At 29.9% G+C, this 20,527-nt stretch overlaps 1 long non-coding RNA gene across 1 annotated transcript; it reads left to right on the forward strand.

Moving 5' to 3' along the window:
- The first annotated feature begins 17,958 nt into the window (after positions 1 to 17,958).
- Positions 17,959 to 19,212, forward strand: LOC129310084 (uncharacterized). Its single transcript, XR_008593016.1, has 3 exons — positions 17,959 to 18,014; positions 18,644 to 18,712; positions 19,166 to 19,212. It is a non-coding gene; the product is annotated as an uncharacterized LOC129310084 (long non-coding RNA).
- The last annotated feature ends 1,315 nt before the right edge of the window (positions 19,213 to 20,527 follow it).

The raw sequence follows: 20,527 nt of genomic DNA on the forward strand, positions 1-20,527 counted from the left end.
AATGGGTTTTATCGGGTTATAATTAATTAATATTAATAATACTTTTAATATTATCTAATCAAATGTTACATAGACTTATTTTACTTGGTTATAAAGTATTAGGTGGTTAAAAGATGTTGTGCATATTTAATTCAATTTTGTTTTTCAATAAAATAATTAATTATTTTTAAATTAATATTTTTTTATATTTATTTATATTTAATAGATTGTTTAATTTTAAAATAAATATAACGACTTATTTATTATGAGCTTTTTTTAAGATACATTAATTATATATTAAAATATTAAAAATATTTAATATTTTTTAATATATAATTTTTTAAAAAACATTTTATATTTTGAAATGAAAAGAGAATATTTTTATGATTCACATGAATAATAAGAGATATTTTTTTAACATTGAGAAAATTGCATAATTTAATGTTAGTTGTTTTTGTGATATTCTTTCTTTATTGATAATTATTTTTTAATTTTCCTTTTCTTTATATTTAAATAATTTTATTTTTATTTTAGTTTTTTTATATTCATTAGCATTTTAAGTGGAATGATATGATTTAGTGCCTGTTTGAATATGTGCATAATCGATTTTTTGACTCAAAAAATTAATTTTTTTAAGTTATTACCCAAGCACCTGAAACAATCCATAATCAATTATTTTAAAAAGCTAGCGACTTGAGCATTTGCCAAAATTTTATCAAAAAATGTTGAAAAAATTTATAAAAAAAATCAAGAAAAAATTACAAAAAAAGCACGTAATTTAATAAAAATAAAATCAAACTCTTATTCATCTTTTTTTGTTTTTAGTAAAATTTAAATTTTGTATTTTCAAAAAATTAATTTTTGGTATTTGAGAATTAAATTATATAATAATTTATATAACTAAAATTGATTCTGATTAAATTATCTAAACATCTTCATGCCTGTTTGGATTTCAGTTAGGTATAATAGATTATAAAAATAATTGATTAAATAGTAGATTTTGATCATAATTGATTATATTATAACGCAATCTGTTTGAATATTATTTTTTAAAATTAATTTTAATAGAATTAAAAATATTTGAATAATTTATTTAGAATCAATTTTAACTGAATAAAGAACATTGCTTTTCAAAATTAAATTATTGATAAATTTGTATCTAATATTTAAAAAGTAAAATATATTATTTAAATTATATATTTGATTAATTATAAAAATTTAAATTATATTAATATTAACAATTTTAATTTATGTAAATAAATAACCCAATATATCTTAGCTCAAATAAATTTAATAAAAGAGAAAGATTTAATTTTTAAATATCAAACATTAACTTTACAATAACTAATGAAGATAATAATGTACAAGTTAATTTCTAATGATATCATGAATATAAGTCATATGTGATGAAAATGTTAAGTACTGCTTAAAATTTTTGACAACATATCCTTTTTCAATTAATATTTTATTTAAATTAATTTTATAGCAAGTGTTAAGTGGAGGGTGGTGGTTAATAGAAATTTATGCTAGTAACTATTTTGAAGATCAAAAGTTCAAATTTTATAAAAGAAAAAAAGAAGAGAAGAGAGTTTGGTTTTATTGTTATTAAATTTTGTGCTTTTTTATAATTTTTTGAACCTTTTTTTTGTAATTTTTCCATACAATTTTGTAACAAAAGACACAGGAGCTAAATCTTGCAGCTTTCGATTATAATCAATTTTTTGAGAAATTGATGTTTGGGTAATTAATTGGAGAATTAATTTTTTTACCTAAAAAATCAATTATAATCCTTATCCAAACACACACTTCAATTCTATTAAAATTAATTTTAAAAAAACAGTATCCAAACAGATTGCGTTAAGATATAATCCATTATAATTAACATCTATCATTTAATTAATTATTTTTATAATTTATTATATCCAACTGAAATTTAAACAGGCACTTTAAGTGTTTATGATAAAATTTATTCTATTTTTTATCATTTATTTGTAAAACTCTTTTGACTAAATATAATATAAGTATATACTCCTGGTGCATCGCGCCAATAATAATTCATCATTATCATTAATTGATAATGGTAAATTATTCTATTCCTGAGATGTTTATCTCACTTGTAGTTATATTTTATAAGTAAGGGCTCCGATAGTAGTAAAGGGAAGGAAGGGACTAACGAGAAGTGAAAAGCTACGTTTATATAGCTCTTCCCTTTTATGTTTTTGTTTGTAATGAATATGTTAAGAATTTGATGCCAACTTAGGATCATTCATTGTTTTGTATTTACTTGTATGAGAATTGTGGTGTAGGAGTGTGTATCTCGACTTAGAATGATATATCTGTATTAAAAATGCTGTGAGAAGTCGAGATATTAGTGTAAGTGATATGGTTGTGTTGATTGTGTGTTAAAATGGTCAAATGACATTTATGATGAATTTTAACCACCCATTGATATTGTTGTGAAATGATGCTATTATTGTTATGGTATGATTGATTGATCAGGTTGTGTGTGGTCTATTTGAGTGGGTCCAAGTAGTTTCTAGGCTATTGGCATAGGGTTGTGAGATTTAGACACCCTTGAGTATGTTGTGGGTTGAAAACAAACCCTTTTGGATTTAGTGTCTAACTTTTTAATGGTTGAATATTTAAGTGTGAGATTAGTGCCAATAATTAGATGGCTCGAAGAGCTATGCATGGATACTTGAATCTCTTAAATTGGACGTCAGATGGCGAAATGACATGCTCCAAAATTGGTCTAAAGTGCTATCATGACAGCAATATGCTGTAATGACAGTAGGCACGCGCCGTGGCACATGACAGTCATGTTATAGCACTATGCATTAAGGGGGACATAGTCCCTCTATGCTATTTGTCGTGGTGGGTAAGGCTTGTGTCGCAACAGACGGTGTCAATTCTAGAATTTTTCAAATTGTTCCAGTTATGTTTTTAATAGTTGTTTATGGTTTTCATGCTTCCTTTACCTTGTATAAATTATTTTAAACTATAGTTTGAGCTCAAACGAATTTTCAAAAAAAGATTTTTTTGAGATCCCAATATTTTTTACTATTTACTTTTAAAACCTTAGGTTATGATGATTTTTCTTAGGGATTTTAATAAATTCTGGTTGTCATAATGATGTGTTTGAGTGTTGTTTTGATAATGTTAAAGCAAGCATTACATATTTGACCATGTTCATTGCAGTTGTTAGGTGAGATTTCCTTGGACAACTCATAAATTGACTAAGAACTTGTAAAGCATAAGATATATCAGGTGTGTAACATTCAAATTGAGTAACTTTCCTATTAGTCTTTTGAATTGAGTAGGATTTTTAAGTTCATCATCTTTCTCTTGTCTTTTCTCACTATACAACTTTAATCTAGAAATCATAAGGACACTTCTAGGTTTAACAGCCCCTAAGCTTGTGTTAGTTGTAACATCATAAAAATTTACCCTTCTATTAATTTGAGTAATCAAGAGTAACTTAGTAAAAATTAATGAGATTAATGTGATACATGGTTAGAGGGGTTTAATGAGTGCCTTTGATTGCATTTTTAGCTATAAATTTGAGTCTAAAGTGAAATTGGGTCACTTGAGTGCTAAAAGAGGAGACCAATAAAGAGAAATGTCGCTATGCCACATGCGTCATGTGCCGTGGCGCATTTGGCTAAAAAATGTGAAGGAGCCTTTTCTGTACCATATGTCATGGAGCATGTGACATTCATCATAGCATATGGACCAATTTTGATAGTAATAAGATCACGAATTAGCTCAAACAACATAAGAAAAGTGAGAAGAAAAATAAGAGGAACAAAGAGCATGAGTCTTGCTCTGCTAGGGTTTAGACTATAGGTTAATTTGGAGTATTTGGAGGCTTTCAATCACTTTAGGTAAGCTCCCTAAGCTTCTCTCATCCTTCATTTTTCCTCTCTTGATAGATTTTGAGTTATGATTTATGTTGGGGAGTTGATTTTCAATTCATATAGGCTATAGGTTCTAACCCATTGACTCAAATGGAGTTAATGGGGATTGTTTGAGATATTTAGGCCTACAAACTATGGATTTTCTCATTAATGATGGTTGTGGGGCATTTATGTCTGAAATTTTAGTATTATTTATAGGTTTGGAGGTTGTTGAGTGACATTAATGACCCTAAGGGAGTTTAGTGATTGTTAATTAGGGTTGATAGAAGATAATAAACCTAATGGTTAAGCTTGAATGCTAATAATGAGAAAATTGGGTTATTTATAGAATTGGAAATTTATAGGCTTGAATTGTGTAAATGGAGATAATGATGAATTGGACTTAATTTATTGTAGATTAATCCTTTGTACATTATCTTGAGCTTGAGAGCAAGCTTGGAATCATATATTTGAGATGTAAATCTTTAATCTCTTAAAAGTTTGAGGTAACTGGAGGAAATCTATTATGTGTAGTTGCTTATTAATTAAATTAAATTTCAAAAAATGAACTACTTGATATGGATGAGTATTTTACACGGCTGTGTATATATGCCACACATGTGATGTTTGAATTTGATATATTTGAAACTCCACTTTTTATTTTAAAATAAAAGTTGAGTTTGGAACATTTTTTATATGATTATGAGTTGAATTGAGATGTTGGGTTGATGATTACATGATATGGAGAGTATGTAATTAAGTTTTGAAATAGAAAATATGTGTGACTGATTAAGGATGTTTATAGGGGTTATTGTATTTTTGAAACCCAATAAGTTATTTGATATGTGAAATTGTGAAATTGTGAAATGAGTGAGCATAATATATTGCATAATTGTTTGGCGAGAGCTCTCCTAGGGAGAGGAGTATATAAACCCATGTGATATTATATAGCTTCCTTTTCGTGTACTAAGGCTATTCTTGTTCTATTATTTATTGAGGGATTGTCTTATAGTTTGTTAAGAGACTTAAACCTAGCTATTTCCACCTGTTTGTCGAGGAGACTAGTTTAGGGTTTATGACACCCTAGGGCTTTAAGAATAGGGGAACTCATGGTTTGAGAGTGAGTATAATGATTTTGGCCGAGTCACTTCTCATAATTGGTGAGCTTAGATAGTCCATTCACACGGGTGAAGCCCTAATTGATTTTATAGCCCATGATTTTAGTTGAAGGAAATAATGAGGTTATAAAGAGGAATCGATCATACATTTTTATTCTATGTGTCACATGGTTGTTAAGTTTGTGGGAAGTCCTGATAGTTGATTGTGCCATTGTCACATGATTTTTAGTATTGTGACAATGTGCAATAATATTGTTGATTGGGCCATTATCATATGGTTGTCTGTATTGTGGCAATGTGCCTGTGAATTGGACTGCAAAAAAAATGACTATAAGATAAATCATGTAATTTTATGTACCTTGGATATTAAGCAATTGTATTCACCCCTTTCTTTCAATATTTTATAGGCTTTAGCTAGGGTGCAAATAAGGGAAAGGCTTTAAAGGTTTAGGAATTTTGTATTCCTATTGTAAAGCCTCCCGAACTCATTTATTTTGTGTAATAGATAGGATATTGCCAACTAAGAGTTTCATACTTTTGTTATGCTTTCACCATGTGTTTATGCATGATTGGACAGTAGTATTTTAGGCTTTGAGATTATTGTCAATTAATTTGATTATTGTACTGGGGCCAAAATACTAGTACAAGTGTTATTAAAGTTGATTGATAAAATGCAATGCTAGACCTCCTACTTTTGTTTTTGATATTAAATGGGTTGAGTAATGAAAATGAGAATGTATGTGATTTATGTGCATGTGGTGTGTTGTACAAGTGGTTCATAGTCTATTGAGTGTAGTTTAGGTGTTACTAATAGCTTTTGGCATAAATGTGAGGTTTCGGACTCTTTTGTTATAAAAGGTGTAAAAAGTTGAGAAAATGTATTTGGGTGTCCAACTCTTTGGTGTGAAATAATTTAGGAATAAAACCTATGTCATTAGTTATATTTCAAAAAGATAGAGTACCTCGATCGGATATCAGACAGAGAAATGAGGCATGTCGGAAGTTATCCTTTGATGTTGTCATATGATGGCAAGTTAATGTCTGATTTCATGCAGCATGTCATGGCACATGGTACTTGAGCTACGGCAAACAATACTGAGAAGGACAAGCCACGGTTTTCCAACTAGTTTTTAGTCCTTTTGACTCTTAAAAAGACATCACATGCTTCTAGAACAATATCTTACTTTGATTTGAGTTTCTAAATGATGTTTCAAGTATTTTCTAATTATAAAAATTAGGGATCCTGTTTTGTAAATATTATAAACTTGGTAATTTAATTGGATTAGCCTAATGATTGACTTGGGTTTTGTGTTAATTGTGGATTAGCAAGGGTGACCTTTAATTAGCAATTAAGTCCAAAGCATATTTTCATTGGTTCAAAATAAGACCTTTATCTGACTTAGCTATTTCAATGCCCAAAAAATACCTTAATATTCTTAAATCTTTCATTTTAAAATTACTTTATAGATATTCTTTTGTGTCGTTGATTAAAGATTTAGAATTACCCATAATGACCAAATCATCAACATAAGCAAGAACAGTTACAAAGTTATTTTTTTGATTTCTTAGTAAATAATGAATAGTCATACTTGCTTTGGATGAAACATCTTCACTTAAAGCACTAGACAACTTAACATTCCACTATCTAGTTGCTTGTTTCAATCCATAAAGATATTTAATAAATTTACATATCTTATTTGTCTCCCCCTATTTACCAAACCTTGGGGAACTTTCATGTATGCTTCTTCATGTAGGTCACCTTGTAAGAATGCATTATCCACATCCATTTGAAACATTTTCTTGTTTTTCTTAATAGCTAATAACAACACAGATCTAATAATTGACATCTTAACCACATGGGAGAAAGTGTCAAAGTAGTTAACCCTTTCAACTTGATGATACCCTTTGTTACAAGGCATGCTTAAATTTATTTAAAGAACTATTAGCATTATATTTTGTTTTGTAGACCCATTTACAGCCAATGGGTCTTTTTTTTTGTAATATCCTCAAACTTTAAACTTGAAATTTAAGTGTAAATAAAGGATAAATTAGTAAATTTGAGTGATTGGTAAGTTAATGATATTTTCATACTACTAATGAGGTTATTGAATCATTAGATAGCCTTGAAAGTAAGCTATATTGGAGTTTGAGTGGACCGAGCATCAAGTGAAGCCCAAAACTGAATTTAGGCTTATTGTGCCATCCACCATGTTGGACATGCCATGCGCTACTATAGATGTGCAAAAATCTAAATACATTAGATACTAAGAGGATGAGAAGGGTGATAGATAAGGATCATTCCTGAGCTAAGGTTCCACTTTTAGACCTATTTGAAGGTATTCCAATCTAAGAATACTCATTTGTAAGCTTTATATCCTTTTCCATTCCCTTATGTGCAAAATTTCAGTTAGTTTAGGTAAGAGTTGGGGTTGATTTTGTCTCTTTTTAGGTTCTAATTGAGCCCATTATGTTCTTTGGTTTCTTGGGGTGTTAAACTAAGCTTCTAACCTTAGATTTGATGATTATATGGTGATTTGAAATTTTTTGCTAGGGTTTGAATGAACCCTAAGTAAAAATCTAAAGATTGGAAGTAATATGGGTAGATATTTGATATTATCTAAGTGTTTAGGTGCTAAATAATATTATCTAAGTGTTTAGGTGCTAAATAGAGTTAATGGAATATGTTAGGAGTGTGGAATATGTTAAAGAGGAACTTAGATAGTGTGGGTACCTAAATTTAGGATATAAAGGGTATTATTTAGAGTTGTAAATTGATGATGAGCATTTAATCTTGTAGATTAAATATTAATCGGGCTTTGTTGAGCTAACAAAATCTAAAGGAGTTGCTAAATTGCCACAGTAACCCTTTTTATGATAAAAGGGTTAAGGTGATCGGATAATCTGGTCATTTTACTTGTGTATTTGAATGGTTATGGGTTTTATGAAAGCATGCATGCATGCATACATATACATACATACATACAACCTATTGTGAAAACTAGTACGAATGTTTGATGTTTTGAAAATATGTGTAAAGTGGCATTAAACTATAGTATTATTTCAATGTTGAAAACCATTTTATACTCATTGATTGATAATTGTGATATTGGATACGGGTTTGAAATGCTATAAATCATTATATGTTCATCTCTAATGAATTCAATTTGTATGATTGGTATTGTATGGGCATAATTATTGTGAGAGAGTGGAAGTTCATCCTAATGTGGTAAGGGCATATTATTTGAAATCTATATGATACATTAGCACCGTGGAGGCCTCGGTGCACAGTCTTTCTTATTTAGAATCCACAATACTATCTTGGTAATATATTGAGCATATGAAACCTGGGATATTGAAAAAAAGGAGAATCTGGTCCAACATAGGTAAAGACATCTTTGGCCAAGGCTGTCTCCCATGATTGGTGAGTTTGGGCTAATTTAGTCATATGAACTTGGCTTTATTGTGTTGTTAACCTGTAGATTTAGTAGAAGGAAATAAAGAAGGTATAAAGCGAAGAGTGTTGATCATGCATTATATGAATTAGGACATGATAATCATATGTATGTTATGTATATGACTGAACTCATTTTATATTGTTGAACTTTAGTTTTAATGATTACAAAATAGAGAAGTTTTTATTTCATAGATGATTATGTGTATTTGAAAACATAAGCAAGTTCAGACTATAACCTTAAATATTTAATTCTTATCTTATTTGTGTCCTTTCATTTTCTTATCTCATATAAGCCTTGAGATGAGTATTTGCTTTATTTGAATTCAAATTGAACATGATCGGTTTGTGCTTAAAATATATTAAATTTTTTATGTGAAGTTTTTCTTGTTCGTACCGAAATAAACTGCTTCATATTAGTATCTCCAAGCTCATATTGAAATGAAATGTATTTTGTCCTTTCAACCATTTCATAATGGCATCATTAAGTTCATATCGATATCAATCTTTTGATACCTCAATCTGTTGTTTCAAACCAAAATGAACCTAGTCTAACTTATCCTTGTTTCATATTGGTATATGATAAGAAACATTATGTACACACTTCATCTATTCATTTGGGACCCATTTTACATTTATATTCCCCACTTTGGTGCATTCATGGTCTTAAAATCAATAAAATCGCCTAAAGGGCAAAGTTGACTTTTGAGAATTTGGTAATAGATTAGGTATTTTGGTTCAAAAATTTGACTTTTGAGAAAATATATAAGAAAATTAGTCTAAATCTGTTTGATTCCTAAAAGAATGAATATAAAATTAGATTTTGAAAATTCAAATGGGTTTGAGAGATATTAATTAAAAATTACAAAATTAGGGTTGTTGACTTTGTTGACCTAATTAGGGTTTTATGAATGCGTGTGCATGCATGCATGGTTTCATATGAAGCAGCCCTTGGATTGAATTTTACTATTTATCTCCCATTTAAATAATTAATTTTATATTCTTAAATATGAATTATTATGTCACATGTATTTATTTTATTAATTTTGTTTATTATGTGATATAGGTGACACAAATGCATTTGAGCTTGTATAAATTGGTCAAGGAAGTAAAAGAAGGGCATTTTGGACATAAGTGGCATGAAAATGGCTAAAGGATGGGGTAGATCAGATTTTCTAAGTGCAAAGCATGAGAATATTCATATGAGTATAAGAATTATCACCTAACCAATGAGAAAGTACTACCTAAGGGCATGTACACAAACTGTGAAGCTTTTCCTTTGATTTTAATTTGTTTTTTAATTATTTTGGAGCCCATTTCTAATGAGAAAACACATCCTCTTTAGCATTTCATGCATAATTTCATATTAAAACCCTCAGTCACACCGTTTCATTTATCTCTTCCACTCTCTCTCTAATTCATCTTATTCTTCATTTGTTCCTCTTTCTCTCTAAAAGCCCTACACTTCCAGCCCCTTTATCTTCACTTTTAGCCATCAAAACTCTACAAAACCACCACCATTCCATTCCTCTTACTTGGCTGAACCTATCCCTACTACTTGTAAGGAGATTTGAAGCATGATTCCACCATTTTCATGGAGCTCTACTCGACTATGTCTAGCTCTTGGAGGAACAAGGTGTTCTTGATGTTTTCTAACTAGACTCTCCATGGAATCCTAGAGAGGAGTTGATAGAAGAGGAGCATTAAAGTTTACACTTCACTAAGCTCAATTTATTCCTCATCTTGTTTCAATTTCACTAGAATTTTATGACTATGATTGATTATAGTTCAATTTGACTTTAGTTTTGTAAATGTTTTCATTGAAACAAGTTTGTTGGCTTGAATTTCTTCTTCCTTTGCTAATGGTAATTTTGGCTGCTATGGATATTGCATTGTAATATGTGATTTTTTAATGGTGAATGTTTTGTATTGACTTAGCATGTATTTGTTTGGTAAATGCTTAATGAATAGCTCAAGCTGCATGATTTTATGCTTAGGTATAGCTTTTGACCATGGCATTTGGAAGGAGAGATTTATTAAACACTTGGTTAATCTCTAAGCTAAGCTAGTAAGGTTACTTAAGGGACTTGTAATTAGCACTTAAGGAATTGAATTAGTGATGCTAGATTGCTGAGGATAGTTGTCTTAGGTGATCACTTTTTTAGCTAGGGGGGATAAGTTGAGTGAGATGCCATTATCATTTAGAAGCTAAGATTCTCCCATTAATAATGTCCTAAGGTTTCTATTTTAATAGGGAAGTTCACCAATCACAATTAGGCTTAGTTTGCTAGTTTAATTCACTAGTTAATTAGGTAACAATTTCACTCTTTTGGTTAATCTATTCACTAAGTTAATTTTCCTAGGTAGTGTGAATCACCTCCTTATGAAAAGACCTAGGATTGATCCTATACTACATTAGGTTAGCTCTAGTTAGTTTTAAGGGTTAAGCGATAACATCGGTCAGTATCATTATGATTCGTGCCCATATGAAACTTCTTCATACCCATATCAAATGAATCAAAACATTATCTTTTATTATATTCATTACAGTATAAGTTTCTTAATACCCACATGAGTCTTAATCTCATGCATACTCATACTGGTACCAGATGTTTTCTACCAGTATCAACTTGAAGATTTTTACTCTGTTTTTTAAAGCCTTAACATAGCATTCTAAAGCTCATTAAATGCCAATGCTTTTAACTTCTTTGAGTTGTGTTCATATTTCTACTTGTCTAGAAACATCTTAAACACAATTATAGGTTAGCTTAAACTCTTAATCAAGTCTTTGATTATTCTTAATACCCACATATAATTTGCTTTACTTGTATTAACCTTCTTTATCTTTTATCAAAGTATTTAATACATATAGTCGTTACTTTCCTTAAGACACTTGAACACACAAGCCTACTGCAAAGTACTGTTTTATTGGGATAATCTCTGGAGGAATATAAAAGGAAGAGAACGAAGTCTCCAACGGCTAATTAATGAGTCCAATAGATTTATTTCAAGGATCAACTATAAATATGACTCATTTATAAAGTGAAAGATGTAACGTCTTGATTTTCTAATCCAGTGGTTAGTTGTTAATTAAGGGTAAAGTGGTAATCAGTAAAGGATTAGAGATTTGGATGACTAGTTGTTCATTTGTGTCTTTTGGGTGTTGAATAAGCAGATATGGGTGAGGGGAATGCTTTTCGGGTTGAAGCAAGTGCGCGTGGTGAGAATTCTTGTCACTATGCCATGCGTCGCTACAGATGGACCAAAAAATGACTCCTTAAGTTGTAAAATTATGGTGAATTTTAGAAAGGGAAATAAAAAACACATGAGAAGGAGAGGAGAGGAAGCTAAGGTGTGCTAGGGTAAGCCATTTCAGAGAATCAGAAGGCACTTTTGATAGGTGATTTATTAGGTAAGCTATGTACAACCCTTACCTTTCACTCTACCCAAATTTCTCTAAATATGAGTTGTAGAGAAATTGAATCAAGGAAATTTAAAGGGTTTATTTCTTACCCAATAGTAATGAAAAGGTTCTTGGGAGTTAAATTAGAGCTTTGCAACTGGTTTAAAACTAAATGATAGAGCTTTGAACTAGGTAGGCTCCATTTGGCCTTAATTAAATGAAAATTTAGAGTGGAAATCTTGTTTAGTTAAAATGGGATCATATGAGGTGATATAAAGTGGTAATCAAGTAGTAATTAGTTTAACTAGATAAATGAAAAAGAATAGATGGCTAAATGTAGCCATAAGTAGTATTTAAGTGTTTTTGGTCAATTGGACTAATTGATTAAATTGTAACAATTGTGTGTATATTGGCATATCGCGTGTGTGAATTGAGAAAGGAAGCTTGTGACGAGCTATAGTAGTAGTTGACATCTATGGGTAACCTTTCTAGTAACAAAAGGATTGTGGTAACTAAATAACTTCCTCTATTTGACTATTTATTGTAACTGTGTGTAAGTATGCTATGTAGTGCATAAAATTGTTTTGAATTGAGCATGTTTTATAGCATTGTTTGTTTATTGCATGAAAAAGGAACTTTGGTTAAACAAGTAAAGAAAATTGTGTAATTTAATATTGTCGCACCTAAAAATGCAACGCGGACGGTGCGCGAGAGAGGAGGTTCCAACTTTTGGAGTGAAAACTGACTAAATGGAAGTCGCCAACAAAATTTTGAGGAAAACATTAGGAATCCATTTAAAGGAACTAAGGATGGTATGCAAAATTAAAAATAGGTTCGGGAGTTGATTTAGTGCGAGAAAAGTGTTAGGCACCCCGTAACACCAGTTCCTGAGAATGATTACTTGAAGTTAATTATGTTAAATTAATATGGCTTTAAAGTTATTTTAGTTATTCCTTTTTTGTTCACATGTTTGATATATAAAATTGATAATAATAAAATGAGAAATATTTATTTATTTACAAGGGAGGACTTGACCTAGAATCAGGCTCTAGGGCCTACGTACCCTGCAATGGGGATCAAAGTTTACATAGTTCGGGTTTATAAGTTTGCTAGTGAAAGTAATTTTTTTTGAAGAGAAATTAATTAAAAATAATTCACTATTCTGCAAATAAAATAATTTTTTGAAATTTTGATATGTATGTTTTAAATTGCAAAAAGTAATTTAATTTTAATTATTTTCTCAATTTTTGAAATTTTGAAATAAGAAAAAGGAAAAGAGTTTAATTTTTTTATATTTTATTATTGAAAATTTAACTGTTATACCTGCAGAGTCTTATTGACTCATACAATAATATAATTATTTTAAATATCTGCAGAGATTTCAAAATCTCCCATGATAAAAGAGTTTAACAATTTAATTATTTACTTATATTTTTAAGTGTTAGTAATAATTTGTTTAAGCATGTGTGTGTGTGTGTGTGTGTGTGTGTGTGTGTGTGTGTGTGTGTGTATGTTTTTTAAAGAATCTTAATTGTCATATTTGCAAAGTCTTATTGACTTATACAGTAATATGATTATCTTAAAAATCTGTGAAGATTTAAAATTGTCACATAATAAAGGATTACATGTTTATTTTTAAAATATATATTTTAATTTATTTCTTATTATGTATGCATGTATATAATTTATATATTTCTTTGAAAAAAAATTAATCGTTATACTTACAGAGTTTTATTGACTTATATGATAATACGATTATCTTAAAAATCTATAGAGATTTAAAAATCTCACATGACCTAAATATTTAATAGTTATTATTCAAATAAATTTGTTTTAAATAATTAATTAGTTATTTTTAAAATTTTTATTATATTATTATTTATATAAACTGTTTATTTATTTATTATATAAATTAGTAATTGCAACATCTGTGAGAATTTATTATTCCACATGATAAGGTAATTAATTTGAATATCTATGGAGATTCTTCAGATTTCACATGATACTGTTTAAGTGATTCAAATCATATTTGGGAAAAGATAAAGACAAAATTTTTAATTTGAAGAATAGGCCATTGGAATCCATGTTCAATATACATAAATTAGATCTTCATACCTGCAAAATCTTGTTGATTTTCATGATATAGGATCATTTTAAATTTAAATGCTTGCGGAGACTCTTGAAATCTCACACTGCAAATAAACTATAAATATATCCCTCTTTTTTCTCTTTTTATATTTTAGCCTCTTATAAGGAAATCATGACAACATATGGAAATAGAAAGCACCATGAGGTATATATATGTTTTTAGCCATGATTACTAGTACGCATAAATAAATTACTACAAATGAACAAAGATCGATGCAAGGATCAAATCACGCTATCACACATTGCATCTTTCTAAAACATAGTAATTAAAAATATTGAAAGGTAATTTAAGAATCAACCATCCAAAACTGAACACACCTAGACATGTTGGGCATCTTATAGGACAAGCTATGACAAGCCTACTTTGGCAATTCTTTTCACAAATAAATATTTAAAGCATAAGGCGTATAGCTTAGCAAGTCTTCATAGCTATTAAGCAAGCTTCATGATTAATGGAACAATACCCTTTGATCAATAAGGGACACAAGATTGCACAGGTTATAAGATCTTAAAAAAAAGGAAAGAAAAGAAAAAAAAAAGATTCAAAACACAACCTTTACCTACAAATGTCAGACCAGAGAGTATGCTCTTATATTTACTAATATATCATCAAACACCTAAATTTAGATATCTCTCATAATGCAAGCAATAAGATGATGAAATTAGAATTTTTGAAGAACTAGATTGCTAATCTATCTTTAAGCATTTAAATGGATTTATGCATTAATCACCAAGCTAGAACAAGCACTCATTCAGTATGTGCCAATATAAAATGAAGCCAAGACCATTCCTTCTACAGCATATACGCACACAAAATCCATCACAGCTATACCTCATTACCAAATCTTCAAGAAAAATATTTTATCTAAACCTTTGTTAAAGAAGACAATAATCACATGGCCAAAATTTCTCTAATAAATAGAAGGAGGATAATTTTTCAGTTAAGCCCCTATGTCCATGGTTTAGTTTTATGCATCCTAAAACTAATCTAAAGTCTAGAAGCAGAGCTTGGAATTGATCTTGATCTAAATACATTAAATCAAAAAAAGATTGGCTTCAGACCTTTTAATAGAGATGGTATTTTCAATAAGCTCTTCCTCCTTCTCCTTCGATCTAATATGCTCCCCTTATGGATTCGGTCTTCCATTTTAAATCATTGTGCATCGATTCTCTTTAACTCTAGCTTTATCCAAATTCAGACTCCTTCCAAAGATCAACATTGAATCTCTGTCTAGCTCTCAATCTCTTCTATTCTCTTTCAGAAAAATCCTCCCAAAAATCATTCTTAATCTCTCCTTTATATCAAAGATGAAAATCATACCTGGATCGCTTGAATCTATAAATCTCTAACCTGATTTGACTTCTCCTTCATCACATGGCATTGGACTTCCTCTACAATGCCACTTTTCTTCAACATATAACTTTGGTCTTTCCTCTTCTTGCTAAACTTCACTGTCTAATCTAAAAAGTAGAAGTAGGAAGGAGTTTTATAGATGTTTGTGTGCTTCACTCCTCTTTCTTTGATGCGTTCAATGATCGTGACTTTGGATGACTCAAGTTGCAACACCTATACGTCTTCTTCTTGTGTTCGATCCTTCAAATGAACCGAATAACCTTTCGGTGCCTCTTCTTTTCTTTTTTAATAACTCCTTTTCTCTTTTTTTTTTGTAAATGATATATATATATATATACATAGATACATATATCTTTTTTGTTACATTTTAAATTTAAAATAAGAATATCTAAAATGAAGGATCTTATCTCAAATTCATATTTTTTCATTTTTAAAGTTTAAAAGGAATTTTTTTTAATTTTAAGATTTTGCCCAATTTGTTTAACTACCATTTTTAAATTTTGATTTTTAAAAAAGAAAGATTCTCTAGAATTGAAAATCTTTTCTTAATCCTATATTTTTTTACTTCTTAAAATTTAAAAGAAAATATTATTTTTTATTTTTTCAAACTAATTATTTTAACTAATCAAAAGAAATAAAATCCTGGCTAATAGAAGATTATCTAGGCTAAAAATAAAATCAATCCCTATTTAATTAATTTTATCTATATTATTAAAATTTCATTTTTTGGGTTAAATTTATTATTATTATTATATTAAAAAATACCGTACAAAATACAGTGTTCACAAATATAAATTGTATATATGTGTATATATGGGTAAAGTAGTGATTGGAGACCTATGAATGGTTCAAAAAGTATGATCATAGAGGTAGGAGTTCACCTGTGTGGAGTGTAGTGATAAGACCATGTGGCATATTCTCCTTAGTGTTCGATGGGGTACGGTGTTGGAGAATTGTATCTTCTTAGTGACTTTTGGGGTGTGGTGTTGGAGATTATCTCCTTAGTGCTATTGAGGTATGGTATTAGAGATTTGGACTTGTTAGTGTTTGTGTGATATAGTATTGGAGTCAACGACATCCCATTGTGTGTATTGGAGGAAATCATAGTCCAGAAGTGCAATAGAACACCTTTGGTTGGGTGATTTTACTACTAAAGGTGAGCTTAAGGCCAATGATAGTGTTATTATTCTAAGGCGAGCGTATGGTTTCATGTTGGGTTGATTTAGAGGTTCGATCGATAGTGATGATGTTGTTTATGTGGAAAAGTGGTAGAAAGTGAAAAAAGAGTGAATTGACATATGTTGTGTGATTTGAAATGAAATATATTTTATATGCTATGATTGATGGTATATTATGCCATACTTTTATATAGTTGCATGTAGTAGTTAATAGGAGCAAATTATTCTGTTACTAAGATTTTTATCTCACCCCCATAGTTACATTTTTACAGGACAGAGCAGTGATCAGGGCAAGGAAAAAGAGTCTGCACCAGTATAGTGGTGCCGTGACTGCGAGACCTCTAAGTTTGTGTAATGAACAAATTGATGTGAATATTGTATATATATATATATAAGTTGCCATAGGGTTGCATGCATGATTTAAATGGTTATAAGTTATTGAATGTAGAGAATTGTAGCGATTTTGTGAAATCTTAACCTATATGTGTAAACATGTGATGAAATGAGTAGCTAAGGCTAAGATTTAGTGGAGAACATGTTATGAATGTGGATGAATGTGGTATTGTGATGAGAAAGGCCAAGTGGGCCAAAATTGTGACAAATTGTGAAAAGTTATGATTTATGGAAATTGACTGTTGAATAGCCAAATTGTGATATATGTGTGTATATGTTGTATAATATGGTCAATCAAGTGAAATAGGTTGTTTTGGACGTGATTCAAGGCCTAGAATGGTCTAATGAGACCATGGGATCAATTTAAGAGCTTGGATGTGCAAAATTCTTAAAAAAGTGACTTTTTGCACTTGGATGTCTAAATTTTGGTTGGACCGTTGGATCAGGTCCAAACCTATCTCATTAGTTAGCTTATGAGATAAGCTTCGTGTAGGGGCTTAAATCATTCCAATTGGAGTCGTATGTGAAAATAGTGCATGTTAGAAGTTTGTTATTTTTGCTATCAAATGAAACCAGAAATCAAACAGGTGTGCCACGGCATATGGCATCTCATGTGTAACATCCCAATTTAAATTTTAATAGTTAATTTAGGTTAATAGAAATTTTTTTTTAAAAAAATAATAATATTTAGAGGTAAGAAAATTAGTAGAAAATGATTATTAAATCTAATTTAGGATATAATTCTAAATTTAAAAAAAATTTAAAAAAAATAAATAAATTTATAAAAAAATTAATTAAAAAAATTAATTATTAAATTATTATTATAATAAAAAAAAGGGAAAAAGGTATGACAAAAAAAAAAAGGAAGAAGAAGAGAAAACGAATTTGCTTTCGGCGCCGCATGAATAGTAAGTATAAAATAATAATAAAAAAAAAGGGGGGAAGAGAGAGAAGAAGAAATAATAATAAAAAAAATGTGTGGGACCCACTGAATTTTTATAAAAACTCACCTTCCTTCATTTCCTCATTCATTCTGCGCGCGAGCTGAGGCGGAGAGAAGCGAGTTGCCGGTGCGAAATATCTAAATTTTTAAGGTAAGAGTTTTTAATAGGATATTTAGGGTGTGATTTTAAGCTTTTCAAGACTAAGTAAGTGTTCTAAAAATTTTTCTTAGTCATCCTTCTTATTTAGTTTTTGAGTTTGTAGTGGTAGAAAATTTAAGATCTGGAAGAGGGATGAATTTATGTTGAATAAATATGATTTTTGAGGTTGTCAGTAGTATAATAAATGTTCTGGAGTATAAATTTATTGATGATCTTTGAATCTGTGGCTTATGGATCAAATTTTAAACTAGATCTGAAAATATATGTTGATTTATTGAGGTTTAGATGATTATTTGGGATGAGAAATGAATTATTATGGTTATAGGATTATGATTCTAAGCTAGAGACTCAATTTTTAATTTTTGGGTATTTTAGGTACAAATTTATAAAATAAAAAGAAAATTTTGATAATAGAAATTAGTTTAAAATTTGATTTTTAGATTATTAATGTTTATTGATAATTAAAAGAGGAGTTAAAAATTTTACTTAATAGTATTAACTATAGATTTGTATTAAGATTGAGATTAGGAATTATGTTATATTTTTAATTCTATTATTAGAATTATTTTATTAGTTTCAAAAATTGAAACTAATATTTATAAATAATATGTTATTTGTAGATTGTATTACTGGTGAAGATTGTGGAGAGAGAGAAATTTTAAGGAATAATTTATTGAAAAAGCCACAAGGTAACCATGCTTTTAATTTATGATTAGTGTTACTTCTTGTTAATTGGGTGATTATTGAGAAAATTATGAATTTTGTAATATTGTATAATTGTGCAATATTATTATGAATTTGTTTAATTATTGTGGGAGGTGTTGGGAGACTTGCTATTATTATTGTATTTATGTGCCACGTGGTACGCCCCTATTGGAGCTCAATAGGTGGCTTGTAAGGGCTCGGGCTAATCTACCTTTGGCCGGGTAATTTAGCACCGAGTGAGGGCTACGGCTCGAGGTTAATGGAGGGATATAAGGATGGTTGTTTGTGTTTATTATAATATTTCTTATATTTGTTGGAATTATATTATTTTTAATTCTCACTTAGTAAGCACACACTTAACTGTTTGTATACACTATCATAAATTGGCTTTGGTTACTGGGACTTTTGAGTCTCATTATGTGGTTAACAATTTTCAGGAGAAGAGCCACGAGTGACACGTAGAGGAGTCCCAGAGGCTTAGTGTATAGATCCACTGTCTCTTTTGGGTATTTAATTTATGATTTATAATGTGTTATATTGCCAATATTAGGACTTTTTTATGTTTATTGTCAATTATATGAATATATAAATGTAATCATGCCTTTCAAACTATTTCTATTTTTGGTACAATTTGGATGACTGTAATTTTAATATTTGATTTACTTTGGATTGGTTAAAATGGCATGATTATAAGGCCAAATAACTGGCTTGTGTTGAAAATTGACTAAATTGCTTATTTTACTTGTTGGGAGTATAAGGATGGACAAATTTGATTTAGTTTACTTGTTGGGAGTATAAGGATGGACAAATGTGATTTAGCCTAATGGCATGTGGGAGGTAAAAATTTATCTGAAATGTTATAGTGTGTGAGTTGAAGCCAATTATAAAATATTTTATATCGAAATTATTGATATAAAAATGTGTTGGGTGGCTGTAACCCAACTATGGTTGAGTTAAATTATTTAAAAAAAAAATTTGGTGTGTTACAAATTTTGGTATCAGAGCTACATGTTTCAAATTCTTATAAATTATGAAATTGTTATACATTAACCTAGTTTATTGGCAATATACATTAGTAAATCATAATACTTCTCCATTATTTTTCTTGTCTTGAGATTAGTGTTAATTTAATTATGTGACTTCCATCCTTTAGGAGGGGAGAGATGGTGTCCAAAACTAGGAGAGGTGGCGAAATTATCGGTGATTCTATAGAGCCAATAGGAAATGACATACCTTCACTGCCACAACCGGAGCCCACACAGCAACAAATTGGGCAGGGCGAGCCCATACAGTCACAACTAAGGCAGGATGAGCCAACTATGAGGCAAATGATGGATCTACTATATAATCTTAGTGACCGTATGAAGAGACAAGAAGAAGAGTTGGCCGCTTTAAGACAATATAAGGAGAATGATAACCGAGAGGGAAATGGCCAACAAGAAGGAAGCCATACCAAGGTATTCAATGCGAGCCAATCTGCTGATGAAGGCTTACCTCCCTATTCTCACCATGAGACTAGTCCGAAGAATGTGAGTCTCCACTCTGAGCAACAGACATCCACGATCACAAAGATCTGGAGTACTTTTCGTAAGTTTAATCCTCCTACTTTCGATGGAAATCTTAAGCCGGCGGTAGTTGAAGAATGGATAATCAATTGGAGAGTATTTTTCGTATGGTTGTGTGCACTTCTAATCAAAAGGTGCAGCTGGCAATATTCCTACTACAGAAGAGTGCTAAGAAATGGTGGGAAACATCAGGACCGAAGGATGATTCCTCTCTTACTTGGGAAGATTTTAAAG

This window comes from Prosopis cineraria, unplaced genomic scaffold, assembly GCF_029017545.1.
Source record: "Prosopis cineraria cultivar Desert tree isolate PC_DT_omini unplaced genomic scaffold, ASM2901754v1 PC1, whole genome shotgun sequence".
Classification (NCBI taxonomy): domain Eukaryota; kingdom Viridiplantae; phylum Streptophyta; class Magnoliopsida; order Fabales; family Fabaceae; genus Prosopis; species Prosopis cineraria.